The 19,701-nt window shown below is 41.9% G+C and overlaps 1 protein-coding gene across 1 annotated transcript in view; it reads right to left on the minus strand.

Annotated features, from left to right (window-relative positions):
* The window catches only part of LOC118384783 (protein ELFN1-like), an 82,544-nt gene that overhangs the window by 29,533 nt on the left and 33,310 nt on the right, over positions 1-19,701 (minus strand). Inside the window, exon 2 of the mRNA XM_035771513.2 lies at positions 5,865-5,960. The gene's annotated coding sequence lies outside the window, so the exon portion shown is untranslated. The remainder of the gene's footprint in view (positions 1-5,864; positions 5,961-19,701) is intronic.

Here is a 19,701-nt window from a genome sequence, read left to right on the forward strand (position 1 = left end):
GTGTGGCCACATACGCTCCTGGCAGTCCCAGTTATTCAGGAAAGCTTAACACATGCTCTGCCTCCTCTCCCACCCGAACCTCAATATTATGTATTTGAACTATTAAAATGTATTACTTTTTATATGTGGCAGAAACACAACTAGTCATAATGTTTGAATTGGACTAAGCTACTTCAAGATTCTCTTGTAGGTATGCTCACGTTCATCCAAAATATCATTTCAGCATCCTCAAAATGGCTTGACATTAACTAGGTTTCCATCCAAACTTTTTATGCGAGGAAAGTACATGTTGTATGAAAAATGTCAGGACATCATGGGAAAGCATACCATTTATTATGTTACAGATGAAATAATTATGAACTTCACAGGGCAGTGAAAGTGCACAATGATGAGCTTGATGCGCCTTTCAATAATTCTTATTCTGGTGTCATAATGATCGATGCTTGGCTGCAGTTTGATAAATAAAAATAATATTGCACTTTTGTCCATAATAATCTGATCATGTAGCCTATACCCGCACTGTGTCTGTGAGCTGTTGTCTAGAGCACACATGCCAATACCAGGGTGGACACGGTCACTATACGTACGCAATATTTTTGGAGACAAAACCAGTAGACCTAGATTTGTAAATGCAATGGAAATCCATTTAACTTGTATTTTTTTATTCGGTACATGAGAATTTAACCACAACATGTATTTTTATGTGCACTACGTATTTATGCACATCATTTTATCTGCAACAAATTAAATTAGATGGAAACACAACTCAATCAACACAATTTCACACTCACGTGCAAATATGTAGAAAAAGTATTTCAGCAGATTGTGTGTTTTTGTGTGGCTTAATTTAGTAGGAAAAGACACGTTTGTGTGACTTCATTCATAGGAAAATACATTTTTGGGGGGCAAGCTTTGGAACAATCTTTTGAAGGTTATTGTAGCAATGCATTTTGGGCAATGGTGTTCTACAATGCCTTTTTTTGTTTCCCAAATGTATTCATATAAAAAAAACAAAAATGTTAACAACCCAATATTGTTAATCAGGTGCGGCAGGTAGCCTAGTGGTTAGAGCGTTGGGCCAGTAACTGAAAGGTTGCTGGATTGAATCCCGGAGCTGACATCGTTCTGCCTCTGAACAAAGCAGTTAACCCACTGTCCCTGGTAGGCCGTCATTGCAAATAAGAATTTGTTCTTAACTGACTTACCTAGTTAAATAAAGGTGAAATAAAAAAATTAATAAAAAATATCAACAAGGTAGTCACTAAAATACTTAAAATATAATAGTAGCCTCTGGTTTAATTTCTTTTAAAGTAATACCAATATTGTTTTCTATGCTTGTTTTCACTTAATACTTGGGAATCTGTTGCTATGTCGGATTTTATGAGGGTTGCCAGACTGGAGTCAAAAGCTGTACTTGTGAGTATTTTTGTGGTATCGATGAAGGTATTTGATTGGGGAATGGGGATACATTATCATTATGGGAAATTAAATAACCAATAAGTGTGGGGAAACAGAAGACCCGCAAAAAAAATATGTTTGGTTTAAATTCCCCTGGTGCAACTGCATGGCATTTGCAACTATAACGAGTCTGTACTGTGATCAATTATGCCACATCAATGCAGTGTAACAGGTTAATGTAAAATAATGAATTATGTTGACTTACACTTATGGCACTTCCAATGATTAGTATGGTCAGGTCAATCATGTTATATACTTAGGCTGTTGTAACAAGGCATATGCCAGCATTGTAGACCTACTGCCTCGGCCTAGAGGCCTACTTAACTTTCATGGCAACGGCTGTTAGAGCTCAGTTTGCCATGTATGAGCCCTGGTTAGAGTCCTCGTTGCAGCTTTCACTTTCTTCCGCTACACTGATGGCAGCGTTGGGATTACGCTCAGCTCACACCTATTTATGTGATCTAGTGGTGGGAGATATTCTGTTCTTCAACATTGTGTTGGGTGTAATTACATTGATATATTTAGTGAACAATGGTTAAGCGACAATGGGCGTGACGGATAGAAGTAGTCACCACAGCCTTACATCAAAGTTGCCTGAAGCTGAATGGAAAGTGCAATGCCCTGACCAGTTATTCAGAAGTTAATCCTCTGTATGTCCAATTTATATAAGTTAACTTACCTGTGTGGTAAAAACAAACACATTCTACACCTTTACAAATAACCTGTTTAAAGTGTTATTACAAACATGATGTTATTTTGTTACTAAAGCTTATACATCTAATAACCTGACAAGGATCCACATCATATGGGTAGACAGATGATGTAAGTGCGTTCTGCAGCAAAACACAACTATCCTTTTTTTAGGATGCAAACCGACAATATGAATCCTGTTCTGATCTAATGAGATGGATGTAGGATTTTTTACGGCCTAGAATCGAGGCCTTTCCCAGTCATGAAGGATGAAGCTAGGCCTCTCTTGGTTCTCATTTACATTGGCAAAGACTGAACTCAAATTAGGGGTAATAGGGGTAATATGTCAGACTCTCCTATACCATTTTGCCCAACATGTTATACCCCAGAGGTTGCAAATATACCCTTTTTAAGGTGATAGAACTTGTATCATTATTATAGGGCTGCAAAACCCAAACTGAGCATTTCTCACTTGAAATGGCTGCTGACATTAAGTTATGGGTATTCAATTAATTTCAGACTCTCCTAATACCACAACATAGGTTGTGAATAAACCCTTTTTAAGCTGATACAATTTGCATCATTATTATAGGGCTATGAAACCCATTGCCGAATGGTTTCATTTATTTATGGAGAGCAATTTCCGTTTTATAACAGGTAGTTTCCATTTATTTACAGTAACGTGTTGACTCTATTGCTTTCTTCAGTGGAAATACAGAATATGTACAAAAATGCCAAATATACCAAAAGCTAAATCAGGTAGATTTTGGGCTATTTAACCATGTAATCATTACTGAAACATGCAAACTACAAACACTTAACGAGATAAAGATAATGAATACATGACAACTAGATACAAATATTTTAATAAAAATTCTGAATACAAACGTCAAGAGTTGGCTACAACATAAGTTTAAAAAAGGGAGTGTGTGTACTGTATATGTGTGTTGGTGTCTGAGTGTATAATGGTGTGTATAATGGTGTGTATTATATAATTATATCATTTCCCAACATAAAATTGTATCCATATTCCCCAGTCATATATCTTCATCGATACCACAAAAAAAGGAAAAATCTGTATTTTTTCTCCAATCTAGCAACCCTCATAAAATTCAACATACAGCACATTCGGAAGGTATTCAAGACCCCTTGAATCTTTCCACATTTTGTTACGTTACAACCTTATCCTAAAATTATATACATTTTCCTAATCAATCTACACACAATACCCCACAATCACAAAGCAAAAACAGTTTTTTTGACATTTTTGTCAATTTATTAAATAAAAATGGAAATATCACATTTACATAAATATTCAGACCCTTTACTCGGTACTTTGTTGAAGCACCTTTGGCAGCGATTACAGCCTCAAGTCTTCTTGTGTATGACGCTACAAGCTTGGCACACCTGCATTTGAGGAGTTTATCCCATTCTTCTCTGCAGATCCTCTCAAGCTATGTCAGGTTGGATGGGGAGCGTTGCTGCACAGCTATTTTCAGGTCCCTCCAGAGATGTTTGATCGGGTTCAAGTCCGGGCTCTGGCTGGGCCACTCCTGCGCTGTCTTGGCTGTGTGCTTAGGGTCGTTGTCCTGTTGGAAGGTGAAGCTTCACCCCAGTCTGAGGTCCTGAGCACTCGGGAGCATGGTTTCATCAAGGATCTCTCTGTACTTTGTTCCATTCATCTTTGCCTCGATCAAAGCCTCTCAGTCCCTGCCGCTGAAAATGCTACCACCACCATGCTTCACCGTAGGGATGGTGCCAGGTTTCTTCCAGATGTGACACTTGACATTTTGGCCTAAGAGTTCAATCTTGGTTTCATCAGACCAGAGAATCTTGTTTTTCATGGTCTGAGAGTCTTTAGGTGCCTTTTGGCAAAGTACAAGCAGGCTGTCATCTGCCATTTACTGAGGTTTGGCTTCCGTCTGGAAGGTTCTCTCATCTCCACAGAGGAACTCTAGAGCTCTGAGTGACCATCAGGTTCTTGGTCACCTCCCTGACCAAGGCCCTTCTCCCCCGATTGCTCAGTTTGGCTGGGCGGCCAGCTCTAGGAAGAGTCTTGGTGGTGATGGAGGGCACTGTGTTCTTGGGGACCTTCAATGCTGCAGAAATGTTTTTGTACCCTTCCCCGGATCTGTGCCTTTACACAATCCTGTCTCTACGGACAATTCCTTCGACCTCATGGCTTGGTTTTTGCTCTGACATGCACTGTCAACTGTTGGATCTTATATAGACAGGTGTGTGCCTTTCCAAATCATGTCCAATCAATTAAATTTACCACAGGTGGACTCCAATCAAGTTGTAGAAACATCTCAAGGATGATTAATGGAAACAGGATGAACCTGAGCTCAAAATCGAGACTCATAGCTAAGGGGCTGAACACTTATTGTGAAGAAGGTATTTCTGTTTTAGATTTTTTTTATAAATTTGTAAACATTTCTAAAAACCTGTTTTCGCTTTGTTATTATGGGGTATTGTGTGCAGATTTCTGAGTATTTTTAATTTTGTATCCATTTTAGAATACTGCTGTAACGTACCGAAATGTGAAGAAGGTCAAGGGATTTGAATACTTTCCGAAGGCATATGGTACATATAAGGTATATATATAAATAACAGTGGGAAATTGCCCATCATGCATTGCTCTAATAACTTTCAAAACATTGTTCCGAAGTTTGCCTCCCCAAAATGTATTTTCCTCTGAATGAAGTCGCATAAAAATGTGTCTTTTCACACAAATGAAGACACAAAAAGGCACCAAATCTGCTGAAATACTTTTTGTACATATTTCACGAATTGAGTATGAGATGGTGTTGGATGGGAAAAATATTGTTTTTATGCAAATGTTTGAACATCTTTTGCCAATTGGATGGAAACCTAGCTATAAACACCATAAAGACTCTGGCAAGTGCTCTAATCCAGTGTCACTTTGATTATGCCTGCACATCAAGGTTCAAAAGCAGCCCCAAACATCTAAAGAATAAGCTACAGACGAGCAAAAACAAGCTTGTAAGAATTGTGCTTGAACTACCCTCTCATACTCATCTGGAGGTTAAAAATGTTAAGCAGCTAGGATGGCTATCTGTGGAAAAGAATTGACTATAACTATAAATATGGCATCAAAATGTAGAAAATCTGATTTCTCCATAGCTTATCATGCATGGTCTGCAGCCAGCACTGGTTGTGGTGTAGGCCTAGTGAAACAAGCAGGGAGAGCAAGCTCGTCCGTGGTGGTCTGCGAACCCTCAACCTTCTGGCCCGTAGCCCTGCGTGGCATCGACTATGTCACAAAAACATGCCAGTATGGCAAAGTTGACGTTTATCCACGTTTATAAACACAGGGTTGCTACAGTTGCTGTTATTTGTGGTCATTAACATAATTTCTTATCAATTCTATGAGGGTGGACGGTGTGCATTTTTATTTTTACAGTTCAACGGGAGGGTCAGGTGAAAATATGTGTAACCTTGGGGAGGGGGGTGCTTATTTTTATGACCCCCACCCAGTGAATTTAGAACTGACCTCTTCAAATTAATTTTCTTTTGTTGGAGAATACCATGTCCTGTGAGGGCTTGTCTTGTCTCATGTAGTTATCCATGTGTATTGTGACCGGTAGATTAGAGAGAGATTCCCCGGGATCCTCTTAGGGACACACATTACAGGGCAGCGTAACACCTGGAGGGAGTCATGCTAAGGTTGAATCCATGCCAGTCACTGGACTTACCTCTGCTATCTGGGTTAATGTCTCCGATAAGTAAACGCATCTCTGGGATCCTCCAGTAGCATCAGTCCAGTCCTCATGGATCCTTCTTCTGGTCCTCTGGGGAAACACACAGATAATCGAAGGGTAAATCAAACTGCTCCTTTTTGCTCTACACACAGGTTAAACATATGGCAGAGTGTGTGAATGAATCTCTTAATAACTTTTGAGTGGTTTTAAAACATTTATGTCCAAACAAAGATAGAAATCCATGTAGAAATCCATATTTTAGTATCTAGCCAGCTCACACTGCTGTTCTGGTTCAGAACAGGGTCGTTGGTTTTTGTAGTGCTCATAAAGGAGTGGTTCCCAACTCCGGTCCTCCAGTACCCCCAACAAGTAGAATGAGGTGTGTTTGTCTGGGGCTTCAACAGAAATGTATACTGTTGGGTGTACTTCAGCACCGGTGTTACAACCCCCTGTCATAAAGGATTGATTAGGGGAATTCATCTTAGGTGGGTGACCCTTATTACCTATAATGACCTATCATTGCCGGGGCTCTCTGCAATAGCAATTCATGAGCACGTCCAATAGCACAACCCTTTTTTTTAAAGGACTGATTTGATTCACTCTATAAACCTCAATTAACAGGAACAAGCTAATGAAATCCTGTATACCATATTCTGGCCATGCAATTTCCTGTGATCAGCAAACTGCTCGTACTAATTAAACAAAACTCAATTTGCTTTCCTCCCTCTAAATGGCTTCCCGTATAAACCCAATGACTATTTTCCATACTCACTGCCCAGGGGGAACATTGGTGCTCTCTCTGTTCATATTACAGAAAGGCAAGACAATGATGAGAAACGGATACTTTGTACCCGGTATATGTCATTTGTTAGCTAAATAGAATATGATGTATAGCCCTGCTGTTGCCTTTACTCATGTTGGTATGATCTTGTTTATGAAGTCTCTACGCAACACTGCAGTAATGAAAAGTTCCTATATAGAGACACCTACATACATATTAACTCAAGCTTCAGATGATTGCGCTATCAGTATTCAGATTAGTACTCTTGTTGAAATGAAATGATTCTCTAGTCCCCTCTCCTGTGATCCACTGTTTGCGTGACATGCAGTATCTTGGGAAAAACACAGACAGAAATGCAATGTTGAACAGTAGCTAATGGAAACCTGAAACACTGCTAGAATTTCAATAAATCCGAGGACGATAGATAACACCATTCAATTAGTTGGTAAGGATGCAATTTGCATTCTGTTGAAAGAGGTGATAGTTTGAGTGCCCCGAGGCAGCTGCCATATAACGCAGACGGGCCTATGAAAAAAAAAAAAAAAAACGATGGAAACAACAACAAAACGAAGATTTTGGGGAGTCTTGGTCGCTATTCTTTTAATTACTCATCATAATGACTCCATTTAGCTGTTCAATTACCCATTTTATGGCATTGAACAGGCCTGGGAAGCCCTGTGTCCTTGGCAGGATTGATCCTGCAGCTGCCCCAGCTAGCTGCCCCAGCTAGCTGCCCCAGCTAGCTGCCCCAGCTAGCTGCCCCAGCTAGCTGCCCCAGCTAGCTGCCCCAGCTAGCTGCCCCAGCTAGCTGCCCCAGCTAGCTGCCCCAGCTAGCTGCCCCAGCTAGCCTACACGGCAGAACTGAAAACCCTTCCCTCGACTCAGACCCCTGGGAGAATACAAGGGTCTCTCAAATATTAACATGAAAAACATCATGTCTACATTGGTTTTCACTGTTATTAAACACAACCATTACTCAATACATAATTTTCCAGAGGAAAAAAATGTAAACAGAGAAAAAATTATCAACGGATGAGAAGCATAAAAACCCCAGGGGGATTTCAAATGTAAGTAAATGTTGTTTCCTGCACATATTTGTAAAAAATCAATGAAGTAACTCAACGAAGGAAACAGAATAACAAGTAAACAGGAATCACATCACATCTCCTATTAGAGCAGAATCATCCCCTCCCCCCATGTTATCTCAGAGGCTGATGTACTGTCTGAGTAGAGAAGCGCATGTAGTTTTGACAGGATTCTGACCTATTTGTGATGTAAGTGTTTCTGAGGTGGGGGGTGGGGGGTGGGCCGCGGGCCGCAGGGGGAGCAGGAGCCCAGGAGGAGGTGCAGGCCCCATATGGCCTTGGGGAGAGAGAGAGCAGGAGTTTATGGCACATCACCGGCACACTGACCCTGAGCACTGGAAGGTTGGGCATCAACTCAGTCTGATCTGACTGACTGACTCTGCTCAGCTGCTGACAACTGCAGAGGGGCACACAGGGGTATGTGGACCAAAATAGCCCTGCTGTGGTCCACTTCAGTTTGAAGCAATTGCTCACAAATCACTGGCATGCACTTTCCTCCAAGATAGCGTTCCAAAAAATAAGCTTTGTTGCACTGGAAATGCATTCCCTTTGTGTCTGAAATAATATACTAATGTATTCATTATTGAGGACACCCTGGATACCCTGTTTCAATTTGTGATAATGATAGCAATATTACAGGACATTGCTACACGCGATTAGTGAAGTCCTTAGGTATTACTGTGTCAAGTTAATGATGTTCCCCATGAGTATGGGGTTGAATTTCCTAGACCGTTAATAAATTATTGCTATGACGTTACTGCACGTAGAACATTCTGTCTGCCAAGATACACAGATTTCATTATAATCTGTTCAATGTCAAATATCACACAAATTATAAAGGGAACCACAGGAAGTAACGGTAATGTCATGGCATTGGTTATCCGTGGTACTGGAATTAAGTTAAGGCCCGGGATTCAAGACACACAGATTACACGCATCACATCGATTTTATATCTCGGATGGAATGTCAACAATATGCATTCCCAATACATCGTTTTGTCTTGCTCGGTTGTTCTTGTACTGGATTCACTGTGGAAGATGTGTAGTAGAGAGATGTTGCCAGTTAGTTGTGAGATAACCATCTGTCCATTCCACTCCCTCGGTCTGTCGACAAATAAATGCAATTAATTTTGTACTAAAGAAGAGCATGACAAGGCTGAACAATAGAAAATAAACCTGGGGCTGTTAATGTGGAAATCCAACATTTCCCAATTACACATTTAGTTGTCTATTCCCCTCTATGTTTAATACTTCAAAGCAGTGCATCACAAAATAGTGATGGTAATTACATTGTTAACTTAGTATTGCATTGCAACCCTTCTCTGAGGGACCTCAATGTGCTTGGTTCTGGCTGAGACTTTAACGACTGTACAAAGAAAACAACAGAGACGGGATGAGAGATTTCAGAATGGAATGGATGGATTTATCTGAAAACAAAAAGGGCACTGGAATTCCCCAAGAATTCAATGAATAATAAAAGAAACCCAATTCATTTAAAGATCATTTTGAACAGAAAGAAAATATGGGTTAGTATGTGTATGTTTGCTCTGAAAATATCCTATATTTAATCATGTGTGATATGTGTGATCTGCAGAAAATACAAATACAAAAATGAGATAAAAACTATAATCTTCCAGGTATGAAAAAATGCCATAGGCTCACAAAAGCTTTGTAGAAGAAGAAAGTGAATTGCTAAGTGCTTTGGCTTTTTGTACAAGAGCATAATTCCAATGGAATATTCCCAAAAGGCGGAGTTGGAGACAGATGCAGCACTACACAGCACAGTAACATACAGTGAAACCATAAGAATGATGTAAGGTTTTACTGCATTTTTAGGACCTAGTCACATCAGCATTTCACTGCACCTGCTATAGCACCTGCTAAACTGTGTACGCGACCAATACACTTTGATTTGATTTGAGGTGTCTTAAAAGAAAGACGGCCATAAGAGAGGGCTGAGGGCTTTGCCTCTAGCGGCTGGCCGTCTTGGAGGTCATTTTAAGAGGAGAAGTATGCAGTAGTGCATTCATGAGTATCCCTATAATTCTTCTCTGTGATGGGCTGAGATGCACACACTGGGATTATGCTTAGACAATCATCGCGGGGATACCCTAAGACAAAGAACAGCCTCCACATGACGGAAAGAGAAGCCCCGTTTACACCTGGTTCTATGAGTCCTTTGTCCTGATCTTGAGGACATTGTGATTGTGCACACCTTTTTTTTTAAACAGGTGTAGATGATTAAAAGACGCATTGGGATCTGATTGTGATCAGATCTTCCTGACTACCTCCGGAGGGATCCATTGTATCTGGATATCAATCAAGTGTAAACAGATCTGGATAGTCAAACCATTTAAATCATCATTATACTGGTTTCTAAAATGGAAATATTTAGACCACAGAATTAATCATCAGTTGGATTGAAAAGGGACTATATCTGTGGTGGTGCAATGCAACCAACCTTTCTAAATGCAGTGCAACCAAGCTAATTTAAAAACAATGGATTCAGGCAGTTAAGTTAATTAAGTTTAGGGGGAAAAGACTGGTTCCAGGAAGATCATATGGATCGTTTTCCCAGGAAACAAATTTTTTTTCTCGTATTTGTTGATTTCTCACTTTGTTGGGCTATGCACAAGATCCAGTAGGAAAACAGACCCTGTTTTTTGTAAACTTGATTTCACATCTGAGTGAGTCAGTCTCTCCGTTAGTTAGACCTGGAGGCATGGAGGCGAGGAGCCACACTGTTAGTTCCCCATAGGGAGACTGAGAGACTGGACTTTTCTGTTGGACCCGCAAACAGTAAGCCACTCGGAAAAGAAAACACACCGGAATCCTTGAAATGAACATGCCAAAAATAGATTATACAGTATTATTGTCTACCCTCGGGCAACGGAAATATTCTCTGGCCCTTCCAAACACATTTCAAACAAAATTGGTTTCCAGATACCTTTACTACAAGTTTACTGGTTCAATATTGAAGGTATATGGCATTATTGTACACGCATGTGTACTTTGAATGTTAAGACGAGTTGTTATACTGAAAGAAGTGTGAGACCAACACAACACGTGTGAGATACATTTCTTTAGTCCATGGGGAGCTGGAATCTTCAGGCGATCTCATTGAACCAACCACCAAAATGCTAGTAAGCTAAGAAACAAATCATAACAACATGCTTATTAACGCCCGGCCTTAGTTAAAGGAAGGATCTCAGGACACAAGGGAGAAGCACTGTTTTTTATTTGATATTTTTGCCCCAAAATTTTGTCAGCTTGACTAACTCATTTTTCAGCTTAATGCTCATGACCAGCTGTAATAGTGGGGTTGACTGACTACTCTAGAAAGGGTTGCATGAATTGATAGCAGCAGCGAACGTTGGCATCATGCACACTTTGTCTGAATTGGACTCTGGAGGTTAACTGGTGCATTTGTGTAATGTGTACTGTACTGTAACGCCTACATGTTTGCTAATGTTAACCCTCTGACAAGCACTACAATTACAAGAGTGAGACTCTTCAAGTACAATGTCTTACAATAACATCCCATCATCACTTGATGGCTTTCGCCTTTTACGACCTGTCAGTTGAAATGCTAACGTTCATATAACATTCATGAGCCATCTAAAAATGTCACCACGTCATGAATACATCAAGATGACATTGTCATGACTGTATGGACCCCCCCCACTGTCCTATTAGAAGCTTGTCAAATATGATGTCTGCTCACTGTTCCATTATGGAGAGTTAATGCTTCCACCTGTCCATGTAGTGTTATAACAGTGTTATAACACCTAAAAGCTGTACACTTGACTCTTGCCCTGTAAAAGAGGACTATGCAGATCTGTGCAAGGCTGGATTTCCACATCTTTTGTTACATCGACTTTCAAATGGAGTATAGAGGGACTGGTGGTTGTGAACATGGCTGTTCGGCTCTAACATAAAAAAAGGACTGAATGGGACGCTGAGGAATGCTAGGGGAAGCTATTAAATGACATGCACTCAGGGGGTTTCTGTGTACTTCGCCGGGGGAATTATTCATTTAGTAGCTGATCTTTGCCTCTTTGGGAAGGCTTTGTGTCAAATAGTAATGTGCTCCTGCACATGCCCTCATACACACAGATGTGACAAAGATATTAATGTACTCCCTTGCCTGTTTTTGCTCTCAAGAATCATTCACCAAGAGCATCTTCATTGAGATTTCTAAAAAGGCCATAATGACTTTTATACTTAATCAAAGCAGGATCTCTGAAGTGACACAGGCAATAATGTGTTATTATACTGGATATGTAGGGTGGAAAGATTAGCATGACAGTATAACAGGCTCACTGCATGTGTTTTTTACTCTGGGGCTATTATTGCTTTGAGCAGCTCTTCTCCGGTGCTTCAAAAGCTACGGAGAGTTGCATGGAAATCCAGTGTATGATGGCAATCTAGGATTGCTTCTGAGGCACAAAAAGGAAAGTGTGGGAACCCTTAAGACACTAATGGATAGAGGTTATTTTGAGGAATAGAAAGGATTCTTCCAACATTGTGTGCTTTCAATACAACAAAGACGAAGCTACACGAAGACACCAAGTGACTGATGGATTGGGTATTGTTCAAACATGAACGGCACGCTATAAGGTAACACTTTATTTGGATAGATCAGTAACATTTCAGCTAACTATCTACGAACCCTGACCCTAGTTCTAACAATAACCTTGACCCTTATCCTAACCATCAACGTAACCCTTACCCCAACACTAACCTTAATCCGTATCCTAACCCTGATTCTAAACATAACCCTAAACGTAAATGTAACCCCAAAACTAACCTTAATCCGTATCCTAACCCTGATTCTAAACCTAACCCTAAATGTAAACGTAACCCCAACACTAACCTTAATCCGTATCCTAACCCTGATTCTAAACCTAACCCTAAACGTAAACGTAACCCCAACACCAACCTTAATCCGTATCCTAACCCTGATTCTAAACCTAACCCTAACCCTAAACGTAAACGTAACCCCAACACTAACCTTAATCCGTATCCTAACCCTGATTCTAAACCTAACCCTAAACGTAACCTTAACATGCAGTTTCTTATCAACAGATATTTTGTTCATAGTATAGTTTGTTATCAGTGTGACCCGCTATAATTAACAGAAGAGATCAGTGATGAAATGAACTTTAGAATAGTTGTCATTAAATCTCTTAAACCATCTGTAAACCTCTGAAACACTAAAAGTCACTATGCTGACACAAACAACTGACCTCCTCGTGTGAAGTCCTTTTCAAATCGGGTTGAAATAATTATTAGATAATCCATTGAAACTAGAACCCAACATGGTGAAACGAGTAGCCTGCTCACTGGTGCCTGATGCATTTCTCCTCACAGTATAGCAGCCTGAAGAACATCTATTTTTAACCAGCTCTTGGTATTCAGTTATTAATGAAACATATCAAGTCACACATCATATTTATGTGTCTGTTTCCATGTGGAAGATTTCATTTCCTTTGGAGTACTGTAGCGGGCAAATCAGGAAACGCAAAACAAAAGTGAGGCTAATTAACAGTCCTCGCGGGGTACACTTTCGCTGAGGGATCCAGCTAAGCCTGCTACCTGGATCACAACCAAGAACGCCGATAACCGACACTTCTCACTGAAATGTACATTCAAGTAAATGTAATAAGGAAGTCAGGTGGGAACAAATCAAAACCGTAAGGGGTAGATCATCTCCTGATATGGCCCAAGCTTGAGATTAGAATGAGAAGACCTGCAGTGCCGCCTGGTCTCTCAACAACTCTCCCTGCCAGAAAAAGATGGCGATAACTATTGTCATCAGTGCCATTAGTGGGTTTGGACTCAGTGGAATGCTGGGGACATTGAGCAGGATCATTGGAGCACTGCAGAGCATCACAGTGCTGAGTCATAAAGTTCCTCTCTCTCTGTCTGAGAAGAATATTAATCAGAGTAAGTTGGACATGTTCAAAATGTACTATTCTTGACTTGGAGAACAACTAGCTAATCCAAAATGAACTCCTGGTGACATTGGCCTGCAGATGTATTGTGTCAAACTGCACAACGCCACAGAATAATGAGCTACAGCACCATGGAAACAAATATAGTCTCATTTACACGTATAATAAATGCCTCCCTTAAGTGTGGAATTAAGTTATGCATGTAGATCTGAATGAAGGATGTGGCCTGTAAAGGGTAAACAGGAATGATTTTCCATGAGGATATTGTATAGTGAGTCCCCCATTAAGGCCAGTTGCACACGAATTGATGGAAGCAGAGCACTGTGAGGTGTAAGTCCTCTGCACTCTGTGCTGCATGTTGATGTCTTTCACATTTTCAGCAAGCTTGAGGCATGACGCTGGAACAAATAACAATGTCCTCTCCAAATGCATAAACAAAACAATTGCAGATTGCAAATGACTTGAAGAGTGTTAACTAGTGGTGTGCCTGTGGCTTGACTGAATTGTATTGTGGTGAACGATGCGAGAGGCTTGTATCATTCCTTGTGGACAATCCACAATGAAGAAATGACCCAGGCTGTCTTTCCCCTACTTCACCTAACTCCTTTAAAGTATTGAGTTGAAGGTAAGGACGTGCAATGTTGAGGGTGGCTGACTGTTGGGCTGCACCAATCATTAGGGTTGTGTTGAACTAGCCCAATGCACACGTACAGTACTCTCTACAGGAGGGACGGTAGCGGGTCAGGCGTTCTGCTCCTGCTTAACAAGCTTCTGTTACGAGACACCATCTCCTAGCTGCTTTACGGAATGGAGAGAAGTGCCCTGTACTTTAAACACATCCTTGTCCAATGCTCCAAAGCAATCAGTGAAAGTGAACAGTCATCAAGCCATCCGGCCAAGCCCTCCCACACTGTTAATGTATGCCCATTCAAATATTCAACATTGATAAAACTAAAAGTGGAAAATCAATTTGCTGCTTCTGATTCCGTTATGAGCATGTTATCATTCAGAGCACACTGGGCTTCTGCTGCAATGTGGCCCACTGAAGCCTCTGGAAATCACTCACCACCACGACATCCTACTTGCCAGGTTAGGGCACTTTGTTCTGGCTGCAGTATGAGCTCAATAAATCACCACACAATAACCTGGATCTTTCACAAGAGCTGGGTGGCCCTTCTGAATATAGACACCAATGTCAATAGCCTTGCACATATTGCAGGACCAATTCTTGACACTATTTTAGCCTTGAGAGCATTCGTTTTTGCAGAAAATCACACACTAGGTTCTCTAAAACGATGAGCCTCTTGGATTCCCTAAGTGATCAAACACAAATGGATTCTTAAATCAAGAAATGGACAAATTGTAATAAAATTGTCCCGCTGGTGATTTTTTTCAGTTTACTTCTAGAGTGCTCAATGGTGGAAAGATTCAGTAGCTAAGTGTTTGCACTCTAAGCATTACACAACGTCTTCATATTGATGACTGTTGCCACACTTGATTCATTAAAGGGCTTGAGAAAGCTGGTAATGTTCCTTTGGGTCTGATAAAGCCACAGTGTTGACGTCTACTGTAGCTTAGAATCCAGAGCAACACAGTGCAACAGCATGTTCCAAACACAGCTGTGATCTAGCATTCTATAGCTCACACTATACAGGTTTGATACAATAATTAGAAAATATCAAGACTGTATTTTCTACGATTTTTGGACCTCTTAAAACGGTCGCTTGACATGTTAACCGTCTGTAATAACCCTAGTCTATTTAATTATGCTTTGGTACAAGGGGTAGATGCCATTCAACTATTAAGATGCAGAAATTTGTTTTCTTAAATTTAATTGAATGACAATTATGCCAAATTAAAGTAAATTGCACATTCTCAGCTATTTTAGAGGACACAAAACAAAATGGGACATGAAACAATCTTCATATATCTTTTGGGTCAATGTCATGTATCTCGAATTATTCTGAAGCATGATGGAACTTGCACAGAAGTGCTTACAAAGGAAAACATTATGCATTCAATTATTAGTTTCAAATAATAATATTGGCTCGCTCAAAGTTTTCTCTTTCTAGGAGGCAAAGCTTGAGCCCAACGATGCAGTCTTGATTTTTTAATATATTTTTTAACACTGCTGCAAGACACTCCACAAGTGACTTGTGACTCGGCAAATTCACGCAATTCGTTGTTTGCTTGTTGTTGCCTCACCTCCCTGCCCCCCTGCCTGCTCCAGGGCTCTGTGTTGTATTGTGTTCGTGTGCCTGAAGCGTGAGGACTTCATTAGAGAGACATTCTGAGAGCCTGCTGAGGCTTAGCCCAGACTGGGACTCCTACCATGTCAATCAAACAGCAGCACAAGGGGACAGAGCCGTTTAGAATCTCAAAGCAAAGAAACGCCAGTCAATGCGCCCCAAAATAGATTGATGAGCTCACCTTTCAACAGTGCAACATGTATTGCACCTGGAGCGCAGACAAGGAGTAACTACAGATTGGAGTAACTGGCAAAAACATGTCCACATGTTGTAATCTGTACCAGCATCGCCAGCATCCTTCATTTTCAGTGGACTTCTGTTTGTTATCCCGCAGCAACAGGAAGGTTTCGACTAATTACCAGGGACTAGTAAACGATTACAATTTACAAGAGGTGAAGCTAAATCCTCAAGCCCAAATGCTTTGTTTCCCATGCACCACTATCATTACTGTAGCTGCCTCTGGTGTAGAGTACAGTAGTGTTACTGCCTCTGGTGTAGAGTACAGTAGTGTTATTGCCTCTGGTGTAGAGTACAGTAGTGTTACTGCCTCTGGTGTAAAGTACAGTAGTGTTACTGCCTCTGGTGTAGAGTACAGTAGTGTTACTGCCTCTGGTGTAGAGTACAGTAGTGTTATTGCCTCTGGTGTAGAGTACAGTAGTGTTACTGCCTCTGGTGTAGAGTACAGCAGCGTTACTGCCTCTAATGTAGAGTACAGTAGTGTTACTGCCTCTGGTGTGCAGTACAGTAGTGTTATTGCCTCTGGTATGGAGTACAGTAGTGTTACTACCTCTGGTGTAGAGTACAGTAGTGTTACTGCCTCTGGTGTAGAGTACAGTAGTGTTATTGCATCTGGTGTAAAGTACAGTAGTGTTATTGCCTCTGGTGTGCAGTACAGTAGTGTTACTGCCTCTGGTGTAAAGTACAGTAGTGTTACTACCTCTGGTGTAGAGTACAGTAGTGTTACTGCCTCTGGTGTGCAGTACAGTAGTGTTACTGCCTCTGGTGTGCAGTACAGTAGTGTTACTGCCTCTGGTGTGCAGTACAGTAGTGTTACTGCCTCTGGTGTAGAGTACAGTAGTGTTATTGCCTCTGGTGTAGAGTACAGTAGTGTTATTGCCTCTGGTGTAGAGTACAGTAGTGTTACTGCCTCTGGTGTAGAGTACAGTAGTGTTATTGCCTCTGGTGTAGAGTACAGTAGTGTTGCTGCCTCTGGTGTAGAGTACAGTAGTGTTATTGCCTCTGGTGTAGAGTACAGTAGTGTAACTGCCTCTGGTGTAGAGTACAGTAGTGTTATTGCCTCTGGTGTAGAGTACAGTAGTGTTACTGCCTCTGGTGTAGAGTACAGCAGCGTTACTGCCTCTGGTGTAGAGTACAGTAGTGTTACTGCCTCTGGTGTAGAGTACAGTAGTGTTATTGCCTCTGGTGTAGAGTACAGTAGTGTTATTGCCTCTGGTGTAGAGTACAGTAGTGTTATTGCCTCTGGTGTAGAGTACAGTAGTGTAACTGCCTCTGGTGTAGAGTACAGTAGTGTTATTGCCTCTGGTGTAGAGTACAGTAGTGTTACTGCCTCTGGTGTAGAGTACAGCAGCGTTACTGCCTCTGGTGTAGAGTACAGTAGTGTTACTGCCTCTGGTGTAGAGTACAGTAGTGTTATTGCCTCTGGTGTAGAGTACAGTAGTGTTACTGCCTCTGGTGTAGAGTACAGTAGTGTTATTGTCTCTGGTGTAGAGTACAGTAGTGTAACTGCCTCTGGTGTAGAGTACAGTAGTGTTATTGCCTCTGGTGTAGAGTACAGTAGTGTTACTGCCTCTGGTGTAGAGTACAGTAGTGTTACTGCCTCTGGTGTAGAGTACAGTAGTGTTACTGCCTCTGGTGTAGAGTACAGTAGTGTTACTGCCTCTGGTGTAGAGTACAGTAGTGTTACTGCCTCTGGTGTAAAGTACAGTAGTGTTACTGCCTCTGGTGTAGAGTACAGTAGTGTTACTGCCTCTGGTGTAGAGTACAGTAGTGTTACTGCCTCTGGTGTAGAGTACAGTAGTGTTATTGCCTCTGGTGTAGAGTACAGTAGTGTAACTGCCTCTGGTGTAGAGTACAGTAGTGTTATTGCCTCTGGTGTAGAGTACAGTAGTGTAACTGCCTCTGGTGTAGAGTACAGTAGTGTTACTGCCTCTGGTGTAGAGTACAGTAGTGTTACTGCCTCTGTAGAGTACAGTAGTGTTACTGCCTCTGGTGTAAAGTACAGTAGTGTTAATGCCTCTGGTGTACAGTAGCGTTACTGCCTCTGGTTTACAGCAGCGTTACTGCCTCTGGTGTACAGCAGCGTTACTGTTTCTGGTGTACAGTCGTGTTACTGCTTCTGGTGTACAGTCGTGTTACTGCCTCTGGTGTACAGTAGTGTTACTGCCTCTGGTGTACAGCAGCGTTACTGCATCTGGTGTACAGTACAGTAGTGTTACTGCCTCTGGTGTACAGTCGTGTTACTGCTTCTGGTGTACAGTTGTCACGGTTTTCTAATGGTGAAGGAGAGTCGGACCAAACTGCAGCGTGTCGATTTCGATCCATGTTTATTTAAACAAACGTAAAACACGACTAAACACGAACACTACAACACTACAAAACAATAAACGAAACCCGAAACAGCCTATACATGTGTCAACTAACATCTAACAAGGACATCAAGACACTCAGGACAATCACCCACAATACAACCAAAGAATATGGCTGCCTAAATATGGTTCCCAATCAGAGACAACGATAACCACCTGCCTCTGATTGAGAACCACTTCAGAAAGCCATAGACTTTCCTAGAACACCCCACTAAGCTACAACCCCACTAAGCTACACACCACATACAAAAACCCATGTCACACCCTGGCCTGACCAAATACATGAAGAAAAACACAAAATACTTCGACCAGGGCGTGACAGAACCCCCCAAGGTGCGGACTCCCGAACGCACCTGAAATCAATAGGGAGTGTCCGGTTGGGCATCTGTCCATGGTGGCGGCTCCGGCGCGGGACGTGGACCCCACTCAGTTAATGTCTTAGTCCCTCTCCTTGCGTCCCTGGATAGTCCAACCTCGCCGCCAACCATGGCCTAGTAGTCCTCACCCAGAACCCCACTAGACTGAGGAGCAGATCGGGACTGAGGTGAAGCTCGGGACTGAGGTGAAGCTCGGGACTGAGGGGAAGCTCAGGAGTGAAAGGAAGCTCAGGAGTGAAAGGAAGCTCAGGAGTGAAAGGAAGCTCAGGAGTGAAAGGAAGCTCAGGAGTGAAAGGAAGCTCAGGAGTGAAAGGAAGCTCAGAAGTGAAAAGGAGCTCAGGAGTGAAAGGAAGCTCAGGAGTAAGAGGAAGCTCAGGAGTAAGAGGAAGCTCAGGCAGGTTGATGGATCTACCAGATCCTGGCTGACTGGCAGATCTTGGCTGACTGGCGGATCCTGGCCGACTGGCAGATCCTGGCTGACTGGCAGATCTGGAAGAGCCTGGTTGACTGACAGTTCTGGCAGATCCCGGCTGACTGGCAGATCTGGAAGAGCCTGGTTGACTGGCAGATCTGGAAGATTCTGGCTGACTGGCAGATCTGGAAGAATCTGGCTGACTGGCAGATCTGGAAGAGCCTGGTTGACTGGCAGATCTGGAAGAGTCTGGCTGACTGGCAGATCTGGAAGAGCCTGGTTGACTGGCAGATCTGGAGGATTCTGGCTGACTGGCAGATCTGGAAGAATCTGGCAGATCTGGAAGAGCCTGGCTGACTGGCAG

This window comes from Oncorhynchus keta, chromosome 32 (genome assembly GCF_023373465.1).
Source record: "Oncorhynchus keta strain PuntledgeMale-10-30-2019 chromosome 32, Oket_V2, whole genome shotgun sequence".
Lineage (NCBI taxonomy): Eukaryota > Metazoa > Chordata > Actinopteri > Salmoniformes > Salmonidae > Oncorhynchus > Oncorhynchus keta.